Source organism: Oncorhynchus mykiss, chromosome 19, assembly GCF_013265735.2.
Source record: "Oncorhynchus mykiss isolate Arlee chromosome 19, USDA_OmykA_1.1, whole genome shotgun sequence".
Lineage (NCBI taxonomy): Eukaryota > Metazoa > Chordata > Actinopteri > Salmoniformes > Salmonidae > Oncorhynchus > Oncorhynchus mykiss.
The window spans coordinates 6,720,919-6,740,659 of NC_048583.1; positions in this window are offsets into that span (position 1 = coordinate 6,720,919).

Sequence of the window (19,741 nt, forward strand, 5' to 3'; positions counted from 1 at the left end):
TTCAAAATACTTGAAATGTTCTTTATTGGCTGACGTTCATGTCTTAAAGTAATGATGGACTGTCATTCATTCTGTACAACCAGAACACCAGAAGTAGACAGATGGTTCATTCTGTGCCACCAGAACGCCAGAAGTAGACAGAGCTGGTTCATTCTGTACCACCAGAACACCAGAAGAAGAAAGAGATATTCTGTCATCACCAGAACACCAGAAGTAGACAGATGGTTCATTCTGTGCCACCAGAACACCAGAAGTAGACAGAGCTGGTTCATTATGTGCCACCAGAACACCAGAAGTAGACAGAACTGGTTCATTCTGTACCACCAGAACACCAGAAGAAGACAGAGCTGGTTCATTCTGTACCACCAGAACACCAGAAGTAGACAGAGCTGGTTCATGATGTGCCACCAGAACACCAGAAGTAGACAGAACTGGTTCATTCTGTACCACCAGAACACCAGAAGAAGACAGAGCTGTTTCATTCTGTACCACCAGAACACCATAAGAAGACAGAGCTGGTTCATTCTGTACCACCAGAACACCAGAAGAAGACAGAGCTGGTTCAGGTAGAGTTTAGATGTGCTGGTGCTTCTAGAAGTAACTTACAGAACGGGGTACTCATCTGGGTAAAGTCATTGTAACATTCTCACATAGTATTTAATCCCAAGGAAGGCAATGTATTCTGTTCGGTGTATGGTGCTGAGATAGATGTATTCTGTTCGGTGTATGGTGCTGAGATAGATGTACTCTGTTCAGTGTATGGTGCTAGGATGTACTCTGTTCAGTGTATGGTGCTGAGATAGATGTACTCTGTTCAGTGTATGGTGCTGAGATAGATGTACTCTGTTCAGTGTATGGTGCTAGGATGTATTCTGTTCAGTGTATGGTGCTAGGATGTATTCTGTTCAGTGTATGGTGCTGAGATAGATGTATTCTGTTCAGTGTATGGTGCTGAGATAGATGTATTCTGTTCAGTGTATGGTGCTGAGATAGATGTATTCTGTTCAGTGTATGGTGCTAGGATGTATTCTGTTCAGTGTATGGTGCTGAGATAGATGTATTCTGTCCAGTGTATGGTGCTGAGATAGATGTACTCTGTTCAGTGTATGGTGCTGAGATAGATGTATTCTGTTCAGTGTATGGTGCTAGGATGTATTCTGTTCAGTGTATGGTGCTGAGATAGATGTATTCTGTTCGGTGTATGGTGCTGAGATAGATGTACTCTGTTCAGTGTATGGTGCTGATATAGATGTACTCTGTTCAGTGTATGGTGCTGAGATAGATGTATTCTGTTCAGTGTATGGTGCTGATATAGATGTACTCTGTTCAGTGTATGGTGCTGAGATAGATGTATTCTGTTCAGTGTATGGTGCTGAGATAGATGTACTCTGTTCAGTGTATGGTGCTGAGATAGATGTATTCTGTTCAGTGTATGGTGCTGAGATAGATGTATTCTGTTCAGTGTATGGTGCTAGGATGTATTCTGTTCAGTGTATGGTGCTGAGATAGATGTATTCTGTTCAGTGTATGGTGCTGAGATAGATGTATTCTGTTCAGTGTATGGTGCTGAGATAGATGTATTCTGTTCAGTGTATGGTGCTGAGATAGATGTATTCTGTTCAGTGTATGGTGCTGAGATAGATGTACTCTGTTCAGTGTATGGTGCTGAGATAGATGTACTCTGTTCAGTGTATGGTGCTGAGATAGATGTACTCTGTTCAGTGTATGGTGCTGAGATAGATGTACTCTGTTCAGTGTATGGTGCTAGGATGTATTCTGTCCAGTGTATGGGGCTGAGATAGATGTATTCTGTTCAGTGTATGGTGCTAGGATGTATTCTGTCCAGTGTATGGGGCTGAGATAGATGTATTCTGTTCAGTGTATGGTGCTGAGATAGATGTATTCTGTTCAGTGTATGGTGCTGAGATAGATGTACTCTGTTCAGTGTATGGTGCTGAGATAGATGTATTCTGTTCAGTGTATGGGGCTGAGCTAGATGTATTCTGTCCAGTGTATGGGGCTGAGATAGATGTACTCTGTCCAGTGTATGGTGCTGAGATAGATGTATTCTGTTCAGTGTATGGTGCTGAGATAGATGTACTCTGTTCAGTGTATGGGGCTGAGATAGATGTATTCTGTCCAGTGTATGGTGCTGAGATAGATGTATTCTGTTCAGTGTATGGGGCTGAGATAGATGTATTCTGTTCAGTGTATGGGGCTGAGATAGATGTATTCTGTCCAGTGTATGGTGCTGAGATAGATGTACTCTGTTCAGTGTATGGTGCTGAGATAGATGTACTCTGTTCAGTGTATGGTGCTAGGATGTATTCTGTTCAGTGTATGGTGCTGAGATAGATGTACTCTGTTCAGTGTATGGTGCTGAGATAGATGTACTCTGTTCAGTGTATGGGGCTAGGATGTATTCTGTTCAGTGTATGGTGCTGAGATAGATGTACTCTGTTCAGTGTATGGTGCTGAGATAGATGTATTCTGTCCAGTGTATGGTGCTGAGATAGATGTACTCTGTTCAGTGTATGGTGCTGAGATAGATGTATTCTGTCCAGTGTATGGTGCTGAGATAGATGTATTCTGTTCAGTGTATGGTGCTAGGATGTATTCTGTTCAGTGTATGGTGCTGAGATATATGTACTCTGTTCAGTGTATGGTGCTGAGATAGATGTACTCTGTTCAGTGTATGGAGCTAGGATGTATTCTGTTCAGTGTATGGTGCTGAGATAGATGTATTCTGTCCAGTGTAAGGGGCTGAGATAGATGTACTCTGTTCAGTGTATGGTGCTGAGATAGATGTACTCTGTTCAGTGTATGGTGCTGAGATAGATGTATTCTGTTCAGTGTATGGTGCTGAGATAGATGTACTCTGTTCAGTGTATGGTGCTAGGATGTATTCTGTTCAGTGTATGGGGCTGAGATAGATGTATTCTGTTCAGTGTATGGTGCTAGGATGTACTCTGTTCAGTGTATGGTGCTGAGATAGATGTACTCTTTTCAGTGTATGGTGCTGAGATAGATGTATTCTGTCCAGTGTATGGTGCTAGGATGTATTCTGTTCAGTGTATGGTGCTGAGATAGATGTACTCTGTTCAGTGTATGGTGCTGAGATAGATGTACTCTGTTCAGTGTATGGTGCTGAGATAGATGTACTCTGTTCAGTGTATGGTGCTGAGATAGATGTATTCTGTTCAGTGTATGGGGCTGAGATAGATGTACTCTGTTCAGTGTATGGTGCTGAGATAGATGTACTCTGTTCAGTGTATGGTGCTGAGATAGATGTACTCTGTTCAGTGTATGGTGCTGAGATAGATGTACTCTGTTCAGTGTATGGTGCTGAGATAGATGTATTCTGTTCAGTGTATGGGGCTGAGATAGATGTACTCTGTTCAGTGTATGTGCTGAGATAGATGTACTCTGTTCAGTGTATGGTGCTGAGATAGATGTACTCTGTTCAGTGTATGGTGCTGAGATAGATGTATTCTGTTCAGTGTATGGGGCTGAGATAGATGTACTCTGTTCAGTGTATGGTGCTGAGATAGATGTACTCTGTTCAGTGTATGGTGCTGAGATAGATGTACTCTGTTCAGTGTATGGTGCTGAGATAGATGTACTCTGTTCAGTGTATGGTGCTAGGATGTATTCTGTTCAGTGTGCATTTTTACCACTTTTCTATTGGTCGAGCCCAGATAAAGTATTTGACATTATTTTCCAATTCTATTTGAACCCAGGTCTTGAAGAAGAACCACGGAAAAAAACGACGACAGAGATGATGATAATCATTGCAACATCTAAACAAATATTGATGATGGTTGTATAGGAACATACAGGCGTGGTGATGGAGCGATTGTGTGGCGAAGGGAGATCTTTATGGCTGGTTACTATGCAGCATCTGGGACCTGCAGGGTCCATGGTAACAGGTGAGCTAAGAAATGTCCAAATGTTCCAGCAGCAAGATTGAGAAAAGTGTGTCCCAAATGGCACCCTATTCTCTTCATAGTCCATGTGGCTCTGGTCTAAAGTAGTGCACTATGTAGGGAATAGGGTGCTATTTCGGATGCATTTATTGTGTTTTCCATTAGAATAGAATGAGGCGTTGAGATTACTCTCTCTCTCTGTCTCTCTCTGTCTCTCTCTCTCTCTTCCTCTCTCTCTGTCTCTCTCTCTCTCTCTCTCCCTCTCTCTCTCTCTCTCTCTCTCTCTCTCTCTCTCTCTCTCTCTCTCTCTCTCTCTCTCTCTCTCTCTTCCTCTCTCTCTGTCTCTCTCTCTCTCTCTCTCTCTCTCTCCCTCTCTCTCTCTCTCTCTCTCTCTCTCTCTCTCTCTCTCTCTCTCTCTCTCTCTCTCTCTCTTCCTCTCTCTCTGTCTCTCTCTCTCTCTCTCTCTCTCTCTCTCTCTCTCTCTCTCTCTCTGTCTCTCTCTCTCTCTTCCTCTCTCTCTGTCTCTCTCTCTCTCTCTCTCTCTCTCTCTCTCTCTCTCTCTCTCTCTCTCTCTCTCTCTCTCTCTCTCTCTCTTCCTCTCTCTCTGTCTCTCTCTCTCTCTCTCTCTCTCTCTCTCTCTCCCTCTCTCTCTCTCTCTCTCTCTCTCTCTCTCTCTCTCTCTCTCTCTCTCTCTCTCTCTCTCTTCCTCTCTCTCTGTCTCTCTCTCTCTCTCTCTCTCTCTCTCTCTCTCTCTCTCTCTCTCTCTCGCTCTCTCTCTCTCTCTCTTTCTCTCTCTCTCTCTCTCTCTCTCTCTCTGTCTCTCTCTTTCTCTCTCTCTCTCTCTCTCTTTCTCTCTCTCTGGACTGTAGTATCATATCCCTTGAATCTACCTCCTGTCCATCCGTCTGCCTCACAGACAACCTGTTGGCATGTCTCTTCCAATTTCTGGTGGTATCTGCTCAACAGCTATTTCTTACTCATTCACAGTGGGCTTTACAGGAAATGACCTTCTATCCGTGTCTTATCCATCTCTCACCAGCCATCATCCCCAGCATCCCTGTCATAATTACCAGAACTGTTCAACATTCAGATTCTACACATTCCGAGTAGAACTGTGACCATCATTCCAATAACCATTCCATTCCACATTCCACACACTGTGACCATGTCCATCATTATTACCAGTGATATGAAATTGATATCAGGAAATACACATTCCATTAATCAAAAACCTAGTTTTCAGGTTTTGGGGGTTGATGGGGTATCGTCTGGAGTCGTTAGGTGTCGGAAGCAGATGGCCGTCAATTTGCAGTTCAGCTGTAATTGCATAGAAGAGATGATTGGCCGGTGTAATTGTGTTCTGGTGTGATGGGGCTGAGGAGAAAGCTGTTATCATCTAAGGGAGATGGAGAATGGAATTGTGTGTGTGTGTGTGTGTGTGTGTGTGTGTGTGTGTGTGTGTGTGTGTGTGTGTGTGTGTGTGTGTGTGTGTGTGTGTGTGTGTGTGTGTGTGTGTGTGTGTGTGTGTGTGTGTGTGTGTGTGTGTGTGTGTGTGTGTGTGTGAGTGTGTGTGAGTGTGCGATGGCAGCAGTTTACTGTCAAAGAAATTGTCAGCCATTTTGAGAATATAAAGAGAGAGGAAATAAACATGATGGTATGATGTTGATCTGAAGAGAGGGATTAAAATGATGGTATGGTGTTGATCTGAAGAGAGGGATTAAACATGATGGTATGATGTTAATCTGAAGAGAGGGATTAAACATTATGGTATGGTGTTGATCTGAAGAGAGGGATTAAACATGATGGTATGATGTTGATCTGAAGAGAGGGCTTAAACATGATGGTATGATGTTGATCTGAAGAGAGGGATTAAACATGATGGTATGGTGTTGATCTGAAGAGAGGGATTAAAATGATGGTATGATGTTGATCTGAAGAGAGGGATTAAAATGATGGTATGGTGTTGATCTGAAGAGAGGGATTAAACATGATGGTATGGTGTTGATCTGAAGAGAGGGATTACAATGATGGTATGATGTTGATCTGAAGAGAGGGATTAAACATGATGGTATGGTGTTGATCTGAAGAGAGGGATTACAATGATGGTATGATGTTGATCTGAAGAGAGGGATTAAACATGATGGTATGGTGTTGATCTGAAGAGAGGGATTAAAATGATGGTATGATGTTGATCTGAAGAGAGGGATTAAACATGATGGTATGATGTTGATCTGAAGAGAGGGATTAAACATGATGGTATGATGTTGATCTGAAGAGAGGGCTTAAACATGATGGTATGATGTTGATCTGAAGAGAGGGCTTAAACATGATGGTATGAAGTTGATCTGAAGAGAGGGATTAAACATGATGGTATGGTGTTGATCTGAAGAGAGGGATTACAATGATGGTATGATGTTGATCTGAAGAGAGGGATTAAACATGATGGTATGGTGTTGATCTGAAGAGAGGGATTACAATGATGGTATGATGTTGATCTGAAGAGAGGGATTAAACATGATGGTATGGTGTTGATCTGAAGAGAGGGATTAACATGATGGTATGGTGTTGATTTGAAGAGAGGGATTAAACATGATGGTATGATGTTGATCTGAAGAGAGGGATTAAAATGATGGTATGATGTTGCTCTGAAGAGAGGGATTAAACATGATGGTATGGTGTTGATCTGAAGAGAGGGATTAAACATGATGGTATGGTGTTGATCTGAAGAGAGGGATTAAACATGATGGTATGGTGTTAATCTGAAGAGAGGGATTAAACATGATGGTATGGTGTTGATCTGAAGAGAGGGATTAAAATGATGGTATGATGTTGATCTGAAGAGAGGGATTAAAATGATGGTATGGTGTTGATCTGAAGAGAGGGATTAAACATGATGGTATGGTGTTGATCTGAAGAGAGGGATTAACATGATGGTATGGTGTTGATCTGAAGAGAGGGATTAAACATGATGGTATGGTGTTGATCTGAAGAGAGGGATTAACATGATGGTATGGTGTTGATCTGAAGAGAGGGATTAAACATGATGGTATGGTGTTAATCTGAAGAGAGGTATTAAACATGATGGTATGGTGTTGATCTGAAGAGAGGGATTAAAATGATGGTATGATATTGATCTGAAGAGAGGGATTAAAATGATGGTATGGTGTTGATCTGAAGAGAGGGATTAAACATGATGGTATGGTGTTGATCGGAAGAGAGGGATTAAACATGATGGTATGGTGTTGATCTGAAGAGAGGGATTAAACATGATGGTATGGTGTTAATCTGAAGAGAGGGATTAAACATGATGGTATGGTGTTGATCTGAAGAGAGGGATTAAAATGATGGTATGATGTTGATCTGAAGAGAGGGATTAAACATGATGGTATGGTGTTGATCTGAAGAGAGGGATTAAAATGATGGTATGGTGTTGATCTGAAGAGAGGGATTAAAATGATGGTATGATGTTGATCTGAAGAGAGGGATTAAAATGATGGTATGGTGTTGATCTGAAGAGAGGGATTAAAATTATGGTATGGTGTTGATCTGAAGAGAGGGATTAAACATGATGGTATGGTATTAATCTGAAGAGAGGGATTAAACATGATGGTATGGTGTTAATCTGAAGAGAGGGATTAAACATGATGGTATGGTGTTGATCTGAAGAGAGGTATTAAAATTATGGTATGGTGTTGATCTGAAGAGGGGGATTAAACATGATGGTATGGTGCTGATCTGAAGAGAGGGATTAAACATGATGGTATGGTGTTGATCTGACTTGAGGGATTAACATGATGGTATGGTGTTGATCTGACTTGAGGGATTAAAATGATGGTATGGTGTTGATCTGAAGAGAGGGATTAAACATGATGGTATGGTGTTGATCTGAAGAGAGGGATTAAAAATGATGGTATGGTGTTGATCTGAAGAGAGGGATTAAACATGATGGTATGGTGTTGATCTGAAGAGAGGGATTAAACATGATGGTATGATGTTGATCTGAAGAGAGGGATTAAACATGATGGTATGGTGTTGATCTGAAGAGAGGGATTAAACATGATGGTATGGTGTTGATCTGAAGAGAGGGATTAACATGATGGTATGGTGTTGATCTGAAGAGAGGGATTAATATGATGGTATGGTGTTGATCTGAAGAGAGGGATTAACATGATGGTATGATGTTGATCTGAAGAGAGGGATTAAAATGATGGTATGGTGTTGATCTGAAGAGAGGGATTAAACATGATGGTATGGTGTTGATCTGAAGAGAGGGATTAAACATGATGGTATGGTGTTGATCTGAAGAGAGGGATTAAAATGATGGTATGATGTTGATCTGAAGAGAGGGATTAACATGATGGTATGGTGTTGATCTGAAGAGAGGGATTAACATGATGGTATGGTGTTGATCTGAAGAGAGGGATTAACATGATGGTACGGTGTTGATCTGAAGAGAGGGATTAAACATGATGGTATGGTGTTGATCTGAAGAGAGGGATTAAAATTATGGTATGGTGTTGATCTGAAGAGAGGGATTAACATGATGGTATGGTGTTGATCTGAAGAGAGGGATTAAACATGATGGTATGGTGTTGATCTGAAGAGAGGGATTAAAATTATGGTATGGTGTTGATCTGAAGAGAGGGATTAAACATGATGGTATGGTATTAATCTGAAGAGAGGGATTAAACATGATGGTATGGTGTTAATCTGAAGAGAGGGATTAAACATGATGGTATGGTGTTGATCTGAAGAGAGGGATTAAAATTATGGTATGGTGTTGATCTGAAGAGGGGGATTAAACATGATGGTATGGTGCTGATCTGAAGAGAGGGATTAAACATGATGGTATGGTGTTGATCTGACTTGAGGGATTAACATGATGGTATGGTGTTGATCTGACTTGAGGGATTAAAATGATGGTATGGTGTTGATCTGAAGAGAGGGATTAAACATGATGGTATGGTGTTGATCTGAAGAGAGGGATTAAAAATGATGGTATGGTGTTGATCTGAAGAGAGGGATTAAACATGATGGTATGGTGTTGATCTGAAGAGAGGGATTAAACATGATGGTATGATGTTGATCTGAAGAGAGGGATTAAACATGATGGTATGGTGTTGATCTGAAGAGAGGGATTAAACATGATGGTATGGTGTTGATCTGAAGAGAGGGATTAACATGATGGTATGGTGTTGATCTGAAGAGAGGGATTAATATGATGGTATGGTGTTGATCTGAAGAGAGGGATTAACATGATGGTATGATGTTGATCTGAAGAGAGGGATTAAAATGATGGTATGGTGTTGATCTGAAGAGAGGGATTAAACATGATGGTATGGTGTTGATCTGAAGAGAGGGATTAAACATGATGGTATGGTGTTGATCTGAAGAGAGGGATTAACATGATGGTATGGTGTTGATCTGAAGAGAGGGATTAACATGATGGTATGGTGTTGATCTGAAGAGAGGGATTAAACATGATGGTATGGTGTTGATCTGAAGAGAGGGATTAAAATGATGGTATGGTGTTGATCTGAAGAGAGGGATTAACATGATGGTATGGTGTTGATCTGAAGAGAGGGATTAAAATGATGGTATGGTGTTGATCTGAAGAGAGGGATTAAAATGATGGTATGGTGTTGATCTGAAGAGAGGGATTAACATGATGGTATGGTGTTGATCTGAAGAGAGGGATTAAACATGATGGTATGATGTTGATCTGAAGAGAGGGATTAAACATGATGGTGTGATGTATATCTGAAGAGCGGGATTAAACATGATGGTATGGTGTTGATCTGAAGAGAGGGATTAACATGATGGTATGGTGTTGATCTGAAGAGAGGGATTAAACATGATGGTATGGTGTTGATCTGACAGATGAAACATTGGAAAGGAAACCGTGGGGGCATTAGAGACAGAAGGACAATGGAACAGTGGGGAGATTAGAGACAGAAGGACAATGGAACAGTGGGGACAGATACAGAAGGACAATGGAACAGTGGGGACAATAGAGACAGAAGGACAATGGAACAGTGGGGACAGAGACAGAAGGACAATGGAACAGTGGGGACATTAGAGACAGAACGACAATGGAACAGTGGGGACAGAGACAGAAGGACAATGGAACAGTGGGGACATTAGAGACAGAAGGACAATGGAACAGTGGGGACATTAGAGACAGAAGGACAATGTAACAGTGGGGGCATTAGAGACAGAAGGACAATGGAACAGTGGGGACTTTAGAGACAGAAGGACAATGTAACAGTGGGGGCATTAGAGACAGAAGGACAATGGAACAGTGGGGACAGAGACAGAAGGACAATGGAACAGTGGGGACATTAGAGACAGAAGGACAATTGAACAGTGGGGACATTAGAGACCGAAGGACAATGGAACAGTGGGGGCATTAGAGACAGAAGGACAATGGAACAGTGGGGACTTTAGAGACAGAAGGACAATGTAACAGTGGGGGCATTAGAGACAGAAGGACAATGGAACAGTGGGGACAGAGACAGAAGGACAATGGAACAGTGGGGGACATTAGAGACAGAAGGACAATTGAACAGTGGGGACATTAGAGACCGAAGGACAATGGAACAGTGGGGGACATTAGAGACAGAAGGACAATGGAACAGTGGGGACATTAGAGACAGAAGGACAATGGAACAGTGGGGACATTAGAGACAGAAGGACAATGGAACAGTGGGGACATTAGAGACAGAAGGACAATGGAACAGTGGGGACATTAGAGACAGAAGGACAATGGAACAGTGGGGGCATTAGAGACAGAAGGACAATGGAACAGTGGGGAACACTAGAGACAGAAAAGAGACACTTGATGTTATGGAGACGCCCCCCCAACCCCAAATAATAACATAACCTTTAAAATTGGTACATTTGAACAAATCACCTTCAATATATTAAATTTTCATCTCTTATCAAAATGAAAAGGTACCAATAAATAGCTTACTCGATAAAAGTACTTTTCCTAAAGAACATTTGTATATTGACCCATACAATCATCTGTACCCTTAATTCCCCCCCCCCCCCCCCCCCCCCCCATAAAAAAAGACAAGTGTATACAGTTGAGTCTGAAGTTGAAATATACCTTAGCCAAATACATTTAAACTCCGTTGTTCACAATTCCTGACATTTAATCCTAGTAAATATTCCATGTCTTAGGTCAGTTAGGATCAACACTTTATTTTTTAGAATGTGAAATGTCAGAATAATAGTAGAGAGAAATATTTATTTCAGTTTTTATTTCTTTCATCACATTCCCAGTGGGTCAGAAGTTTTTTTGGTAGAATTGCCTTTAAATTGTTTAACATGGGTCAAAAGTTTTGGGTAGCCTACCACAAACTTCCCACTACAAGTTGGGTGAATATTGGCCCATTCCTCCTGACAGAGCTGGTGTAACTGAGTCAGGTTTGTAGGCCTCCTTGCTAGCACACGTTTTTTCAGTTCTGCGCACACATTTTCTATGGGATTGAGGTCAGGGCTTTGTGAAGGCCACTCCAATACCTTAAATGTGTTGTCCTTAAGCGATTTTGCCACAACTTTGGAAGTATGCTTGTGGTCATTGTCCATTTGTGAGACCCATTTGCGACCAAGCTTTAACTTCCTGACTGATGGCTTGAGATGTTGCTTCAATCTATCCACCTAATTTTTATTCCTTATGATACCATCTATTTTGTGAAGTGCACAAGTCCCTCCTGCAGCAAAGCACCCCCACAACATGATGCTGCCACCCCCGTGCTTCACGGTTGGGATGGTGTTCTTCGATTTGCAAGTCTCCCCCTTTTTCCTCCAAACATAATGATGGTTATTATGCCCTAACAGTTCTATTTTTGTTTCATCAGACCAGAGGACATTTCTCCAAAAACTACGATATTTGTCCCCATGTGCAGTTGTAAACCGTAGGCTGGCTTTTTTATGGCAGTTTTGGAGCAGTGGCTTCTTCCTTGCTGAGCAGCCTTTCAGGTTATGTCGATATAGGACTCGTTTTACTGTGGATATAGATACTTTTGTACCTGTTTCCTCCAGCATCTTCACAAGGTCCTTTGCTGTTGTTCTGAGATTAATTCGCACTTTTCGCACCAAAGTACATTCATCTCTAGTAGACAGATTGCATCTCCTTCCTGAGTGGTATGATGGCTGGGTGGTCCAATGGTGTTTATACTTGCGTACTATTGTTTGTACAGATGAATGTGGTACCTTCAGGTGTTTGGAAATTGCTCCCAAGAATGAACCAGACTTGTGGAGGTCAACAATTATTGTATCTTTTGATTTTCCCGTTGATGTCAAGCTAAGAGGCAGTGAGTTTGAAGGTGGGCCTGCTGGTAAATAAAGCCCGACCAATCAGCCTAAAATGAACACAGGTGAAACCAATAAACAGAAAGGGGGAAAAGGGATCAGTGGCAGCGAGGAGGCCGGAGACGACGACCGCCGAGCGCCACCCGAACAGGAAGGGGAGCCACCTTCGGTAGGAGTCGTGACTATTAGTAGTGAAATAATGTCTGTCAACAATTGTTGGAAAAATTACTTGTGTCATGCACAAAGTAGATATCCTATCCGACTTGCCAAAACTATAGTTTGTTAATTAACAAGAAATTTGTGGAGTGGTTGAAAAATGAGTTCTAATGACTCCAACCTAAGTGTATGTAAACTTCCGAATTCAACTGTATATTAGCCAACCACAATGCATTTCCCCTACGACTCCTCTAGGGGCTTCAACCCCCGATTTTCAACACCACTAAACTGTGTTACTTGTTATTACTTTCAGCAGGTAAAACCGTTTTCCTCGCAATAATGATGATGATATGTGTTAGTTTAAAACCTACTTTAGTTGAATAGCTGCACTGATCTGATGCATATCTAAATACGACCACCTGCCATATGACTGAAATGCATATTGAATAAACTGCATCTGTTAGTTAAAGAGGAAATCAGCTGTTTGAAGTCAAGTCTGTTATACATCCTGTATAAACTGTTATCAAGTCTGTTATACATCCTGTATAAACTGTTATCAAGTCTGTTATACATCCTGTATAAACTGTTATCAAGTCTGTTGTCAAGTCTGTTATACATCCTGTATAAACTGTTATCAAGTCTGTTATCAAGTCTGTTATACATCCTGTATAAACTGTTATCAAGTCTGTTATCAAGTCTGTTATACATCCTGTATAAACTGTTATCAAGTCTGTTATCAAGTCTGTTATACATCCTGTATAAACTGTTATCAAGTCTGTTATCAAGTCTGTTATACATCCTGTATAAACTGTTATCAAGTCTGTTATCAAGTCTGTTATACATCCTGTATAAACTGTTATCAAGTCTGTTATACATCCTGTATAAACTGTTATCAAGTCTGTTATACATCCTGTATAAACTGTTATCAAGTCTGTTATACATCCTGTATAAACTGTTATCAAGTCTGTTGTCAAGTCTGTTATACATCCTGTATTAACTGTTATCAAGTCTGTTATACATCCTGTATAAACTGTTATCAAGTCTGTTATACATCCTGTATAAACTGTTATCAAGTCTGTTATACATCCTGTATAAACTGTTATCAAGTCTGTTATACATCCTGTATAAACTGTTATCAAGTCTGTTATCAAGTCTGTTATACATCCTGTATAAACTGTTATCAAGTCTGTTATGTTATCAAGTCTGTTATACATCCTGTATAAACTGTTATCAAGTCTGTTATACATCCTGTATTAACTGTTATCAAGTCTGTTATACATCCTGTATAAACTGTTATCAAGTCTGTTATGTTATCAAGTCTGTTATACATCCTGTATAAACTGTTATCAAGTCTGTTATACATCCTGTATAAACTGTTATCAAGTCTGTTATACATCCTGTATAAACTGTTATCAAGTCTGTTATGTTATCAAGTCTGTTATACATCCTGTATAAACTGTTATCAAGTCTGTTATACATCCTGTATAAACTGTTATCAAGTCTGTTATACATCCTGTATAAACTGTTATCAAGTCTGTTATACATCCTGTATAAACTGTTATCAAGTCTGTTATGTTATCAAGTCTGTTATACATCCTGTATAAACTGTTATCAAGTCTGTTATACATCCTGTATAAACTGTTATCAAGTCTGTTATACATCCTGTATAAACTGTTATCAAGTCTGTTATACATCCTGTATAAACTGTTATCAAGTCTGTTATGTTACCAAGTCTGTTATACATCCTGTATAAACTGTTATCAAGTCTGTTATACATCCTGTATAAACTGTTATCAAGTCTGTTATACATCCTGTATAAACTGTTATCAAGTCTGTTATCAAGTCTATTATGTTATCAAGTCTGTTATACATCCTGTATAAACTGTTATCAAGTCTGTTCTACATCCTGTATAAACTGTTATCAAGTCTGTTATGTTATCAAGTCTGTTATACATCCTGTATAAACTGTTATCAAGTCTGTTCTACATCCTGTATAAACTGTTATCAAGTCTGTTATACATCCTGTATAAACTGTTATCAAGTCTGTTATCAAGTCTATTATGTTATCAAGTCTGTTATACATCCTGTATAAACTGTTATCAAGTCTGTTATACATCCTGTATAAACTGTTATCAAGTCTGTTATACATCCTGTATAAACTGTTATCAAGTCTGTTATGTTATCAAGTCTGTTATACATCCTGTATAAACTGTTATCAAGTCTGTTATACATCATGTATAAACTGTTATCAAGTCTGTTATACATCCTGTATAAACTGTTATCAAGTCTGTTATACATCCTGTATAAACTGTTATCAAGTCTGTTATACATCCTGTATAAACTGTTATCAAGTCTGTTATGTTATCAAGTCTGTTATACATCCTGTATAAACTGTTATCAAGTCTGTTATACATCATGTATAAACTGTTATCAAGTCTGTTATACATCCTGTATAAACTGTTATCAAGTCTGTTATACATCCTGTATAAACTGTTATCAAGTCTGTTATACATCCTGTATAAACTGTTATCAAGTCTGTTATACATCCTGTATAAACTGTTATCAAGTCTGTTATACATCCTGTATAAACTGTTACCAAGTCTGTTATACATCCTGTATAAACTGTTATCAAGTCTGTTATACATCCTGTATAAACTGTTACCAAGTCTGTTATACATCCTGTATAAACTGTTATCAAGTCTGTTATACATCCTGTATAAACTGTTATCAAGTCTGTTATCAAGTCTGTTATACATCCTGTATAAACTGTTATCAAGTCTGTTATGTTATCAAGTCTGTTATCAAGTCTGTTATACATCCTGTATAAACTGTTATCAAGTCTGTTATCAAGTCTGTTATACATCCTGTATAAACTGTTATCAAGTCTGTTATACATCCTGTATAAACTGTTACCAAGTCTGTTATACATCCTGTATAAACTGTTATCAAGTATGTTATACATCCTGTATAAACTGTTATCAAGTCTGTTATACATCCTGTATAAACTGTTACCAAGTCTGTTATACATCCTGTATAAACTGTTATCAAGTCTGTTATACATCCTGTATAAACTGTTATCAAGTCTGTTATACATCCTGTATAAACTGTTATCAAGTCTGTTATACATCCTGTATAAACTGTTATCAAGTCTGTTATACATCCTGTATAAACTGTTACCAAGTCTGTTATACATCCTGTATAAACTGTTATCAAGTCTGTTATACATCCTGTATAAACTGTTATCAAGTCTGTTATCAAGTCTGTTATACATCCTGTATAAACTGTTATCAAGTCTGTTATACATCCTGTATAAACTGTTATCAAGTCTGTTATCAAGTCTGTTATACATCCTGTATAAACTGTTATCAAGTCTGTTATACATCCTGTATAAACTGTTACCAAGTCTGTTATACATCCTGTATAAACTGTTATCAAGTCTGTTGTCAAGTCTGTTATACATCCTGTATAAACTGTTATCAAGTCTGTTATCAAGTCTGTTATACATCCTGTATAAACTGTTATCAAGTCTGTTATACATCCTGTATAAACTGTTATCAAGTCTGTTATACATCCTGTATAAACTGTTATCAAGTCTGTTATACATCCTGTATAAACTGTTATCAAGTCTGTTATACATCCTGTATAAACTGTTATCAAGTCTGTTATCAAGTCTGTTATACATCCTGTATAAACTGTTATCAAGTCTGTTATACATCCTGTATAAACTGTTATCAAGTCTGTTGTCAAGTCTGTTATACATCCTGTATAAACTGTTACCAAGTCTGTTATACATCCTGTATAAACTGTTATCAAGTCTGTTGTCAAGTCTGTTATACATCCTGTATAAACTGTTACCAAGTCTGTTATACATCCTGTATAAACTGTTATCAAGTCTGTTATACATCCTGTATAAACTGTTATCAAGTCTGTTATCAAGTCTGTTATACATCCTGTATAAACTGTTATCAAGTCTGTTATACATCCTGTATAAACTGTTACCAAGTCTGTTATACATCCTGTATAAACTGTTATCAAGTCTGTTGTCAAGTCTGTTATACATCCTGTATAAACTGTTATCAAGTCTGTTATCAAGTCTGTTATACATCCTGTATAAACTGTTATCAAGTCTGTTATCAAGTCTGTTATACATCCTGTATAAACTGTTATCAAGTCTGTTATACATCCTGTATAAACTGTTATCAAGTCTGTTGTCAAGTCTGTTATACATCCTGTATAAACTGTTATCAAGTCTGTTATCAAGTCTGTTATACATCCTGTATAAACTGTTATCAAGTCTGTTATACATCCTGTATAAACTGTTATCAAGTCTGTTATACATCCTGTATAAACTGTTATCAAGTCTGTTATGTTATCAAGTCTGTTATACATCCTGTATAAACTGTTATCAAGTCTGTTATACATCCTGTATAAACTGTTATCAAGTCTGTTATACATCCTGTATAAACTGTTATCAAGTCTGTTATACATCCTGTATTAACTGTTATCAAGTCTGTTATACATCCTGTATAAACTGTTATCAAGTCTGTTATACATCCTGTATAAACTGTTACCAAGTCTGTTATACATCCTGTATAAACTGTTACCAAGTCTGTTATACATCCTGTATAAACTGTTATCAAGTCTGTTATACATCCTGTATAAACTGTTATCAAGTCTGTTATACATCCTGTATAAACTGTTATCAAGTCTGTTATACATCCTGTATAAACTGTTATCAAGTCTGTTATGTTATCAAGTCTGTTATACATCCTGTATAAACTGTTATCAAGTCTGTTATACATCCTGTGTAAACTGTTATCAAGTCTGTTATACATCCTGTATAAACTGTTATCAAGTCTGTTATGTTACCAAGTCTGTTATACATCCTGTATAAACTGTTATCAAGTCTGTTATACATCCTGTGTAAACTGTTATCAAGTCTGTTATACATCCTGTATAAACTGTTATCAAGTCTGTTATACATCCTGTATAAACTGTTACCAAGTCTGTTATACATCCTGTATAAACTGTTATCAAGTCTGTTATACATCCTGTATAAACTGTTATCAAGTCTGTTATACATCATGTATAAACTGTTATCAAGTCTGTTATACATCCTGTATAAACTGTTATCAAGTCTGTTATACATCCTGTATAAACTGTTATCAAGTCTGTTATACATCCTGTATAAACTGTTATCATCACATTTTTGACTTGACTGGTTTTTGGAGGAGGTAAAAAGCAAGTCATTAGATGCCCTTCATCACTCACATAAAATAATTAGCAGATAGAGCATTTATTTTTAAAGGTTTTACTAGCAGTGATATGTGGTTATTTTACCTAGTCTTTGGACAGGAGCATCTGCTAAATGACTAAAATGATTGTTGCAGGGAAAAAAAGTTGTGTAAAAATGTAAGTTTAGTTCTACGTCCTTTCCCCACTCCCCCTCCTTACTTCTCCTCTCATCCATTTTCCTTTCATCTTCTTTCCTCTTCCTCTCCTCTTCCTCTCGTGTAGAACAACGCACGGTAATGCATCTCTGTCTGAGATCACGGAGAACAAATCAGTTTACCTTCTCCCCGTCTCGGAAGATGAAATATCTGGAGGGAGATTCAGAAAGTGTCCCAAGTGGCACCCTACTCCCTCTATAGTGTACTACGGGCCCATAGGACTCTGGTCAACAGCAGTGCACTGCAAAGGGAATAGGGTACCATTGGGGAATCACAGTCAGACAGCCCATTTGATACGCGCTTCTTCTTCGCTCATACAGAAAACGTCCCCTAACGCAGACAATGTTTCATTTACATGATCCATCTCCTGCTGATAATGTCTCTGTGTCTGTCGCTGTGTGTGTGTGTCTCTGTGTCTGTCTCTGTGTCTGTCGCTGTGTGTGTGAGTGTGTGTGTGTGTGTGTCTGTGTCTGTCGCTGTGTGTGTGAGTGCGTGTGTGTGTCTGTGTCTGTCACTGTGTGTGTGAGTGTGTGTGTGTGTCTGTGTCTGTCGCTGTATGTGTGAGTGTGTGTGTGTGTCTGTGTCTGTTGCTGTATGTGTGAGTGTGTGTGTGTGTGTCTGTGTCTGTCGCTGTGTGTGTGAGTGTGTGTGTGTGTCTGTGTGTGTGAGTGTGTGTGTGAGTGTGTGTGTGTGTCTGTGGCTGTACCATACTATACTGGGTGGGATCCATCGTACTATACTGGGTGGGGTAGGATCCATCGTACTATACTGGGTGGGGTGGGATCCATCGTACTATACTGGGTGGGATCCATCGTACTATACTGGGTGGGATCCATCGTACTATACTGGGTGGGATCCATCGTACTATACTGGGTGGGATCCATCGTACTATACTGGGTGGGATCCATCGTACTATACTGGGTGGGATCCATCGTACTATACTGGGTGTGACCCACAATTCTATACTGTGTGGGATCCACCGTAGTTATCCACTAGAAGCATTTGTTGAACAATGATATATTGACATACAGGCTAGTTAGTGGATGATATAACTCTGTTTCCTCATACTGTTGCTGTGAACTGGTGCTCCTCTGCTTCCATCCTTACTTGTCATGTTACATTATTTTGTGGAAAGACGTAAGACTTACCATGACAAGATCTGTGTCCTTGTCTGTCACTTGGAGGGTAACACTGTGCTTTCAGGGGTTGGGAACTAACAACTATGTCTTATTTCAGGGAAGGGAACTATCAACAATGTGTGCTTTCAGGGGATGGTTACTAACATGACTATGTGATTTTAGGGGATGGGTATTTTCACACATGTCGGACCAGTCTTAAGATAGACCAATACACACACACACAGACACACAGACACACACACACACACACACACACACACACACAGACACACATCAATGGTAAACACACCATTCATTCTGACCTTTGCCCCTCATCCGTGCAGGTGTGAGTTCGCCTCTCAGGCAGATCACATTCAGAGGCTGGTGGTAACAACATGTCCGCCTCGCTCCTGCCTCGGTGAGAAAATAGCTGACAAGGATGTAGGAACCCAGACTGGTGATGAGCAGAGTTTAGGCAATGGGATACAAATACAGATGCAGTGAGGAAAAGAAGCTGTAGACTTTAGTTTTTGCATTGTTTTAAACCTACACCTACAGTAGGAGTTTTAAATGGAGTTCCACACTGTTTGGGATGAAGGTTCATTTAATGCAATTACGCATGTTGATTTATATTTCATATATATGTAGTACCAGGATAAAGTTTGGACACACCTACTCATTCCAGGGTTTTTCTTTATCATTTGTATTTCAACAGGACAATGACCCATCACACCTCCAGGCTGTGTAAGGGCTATTTGACCAAGAAGGAGAG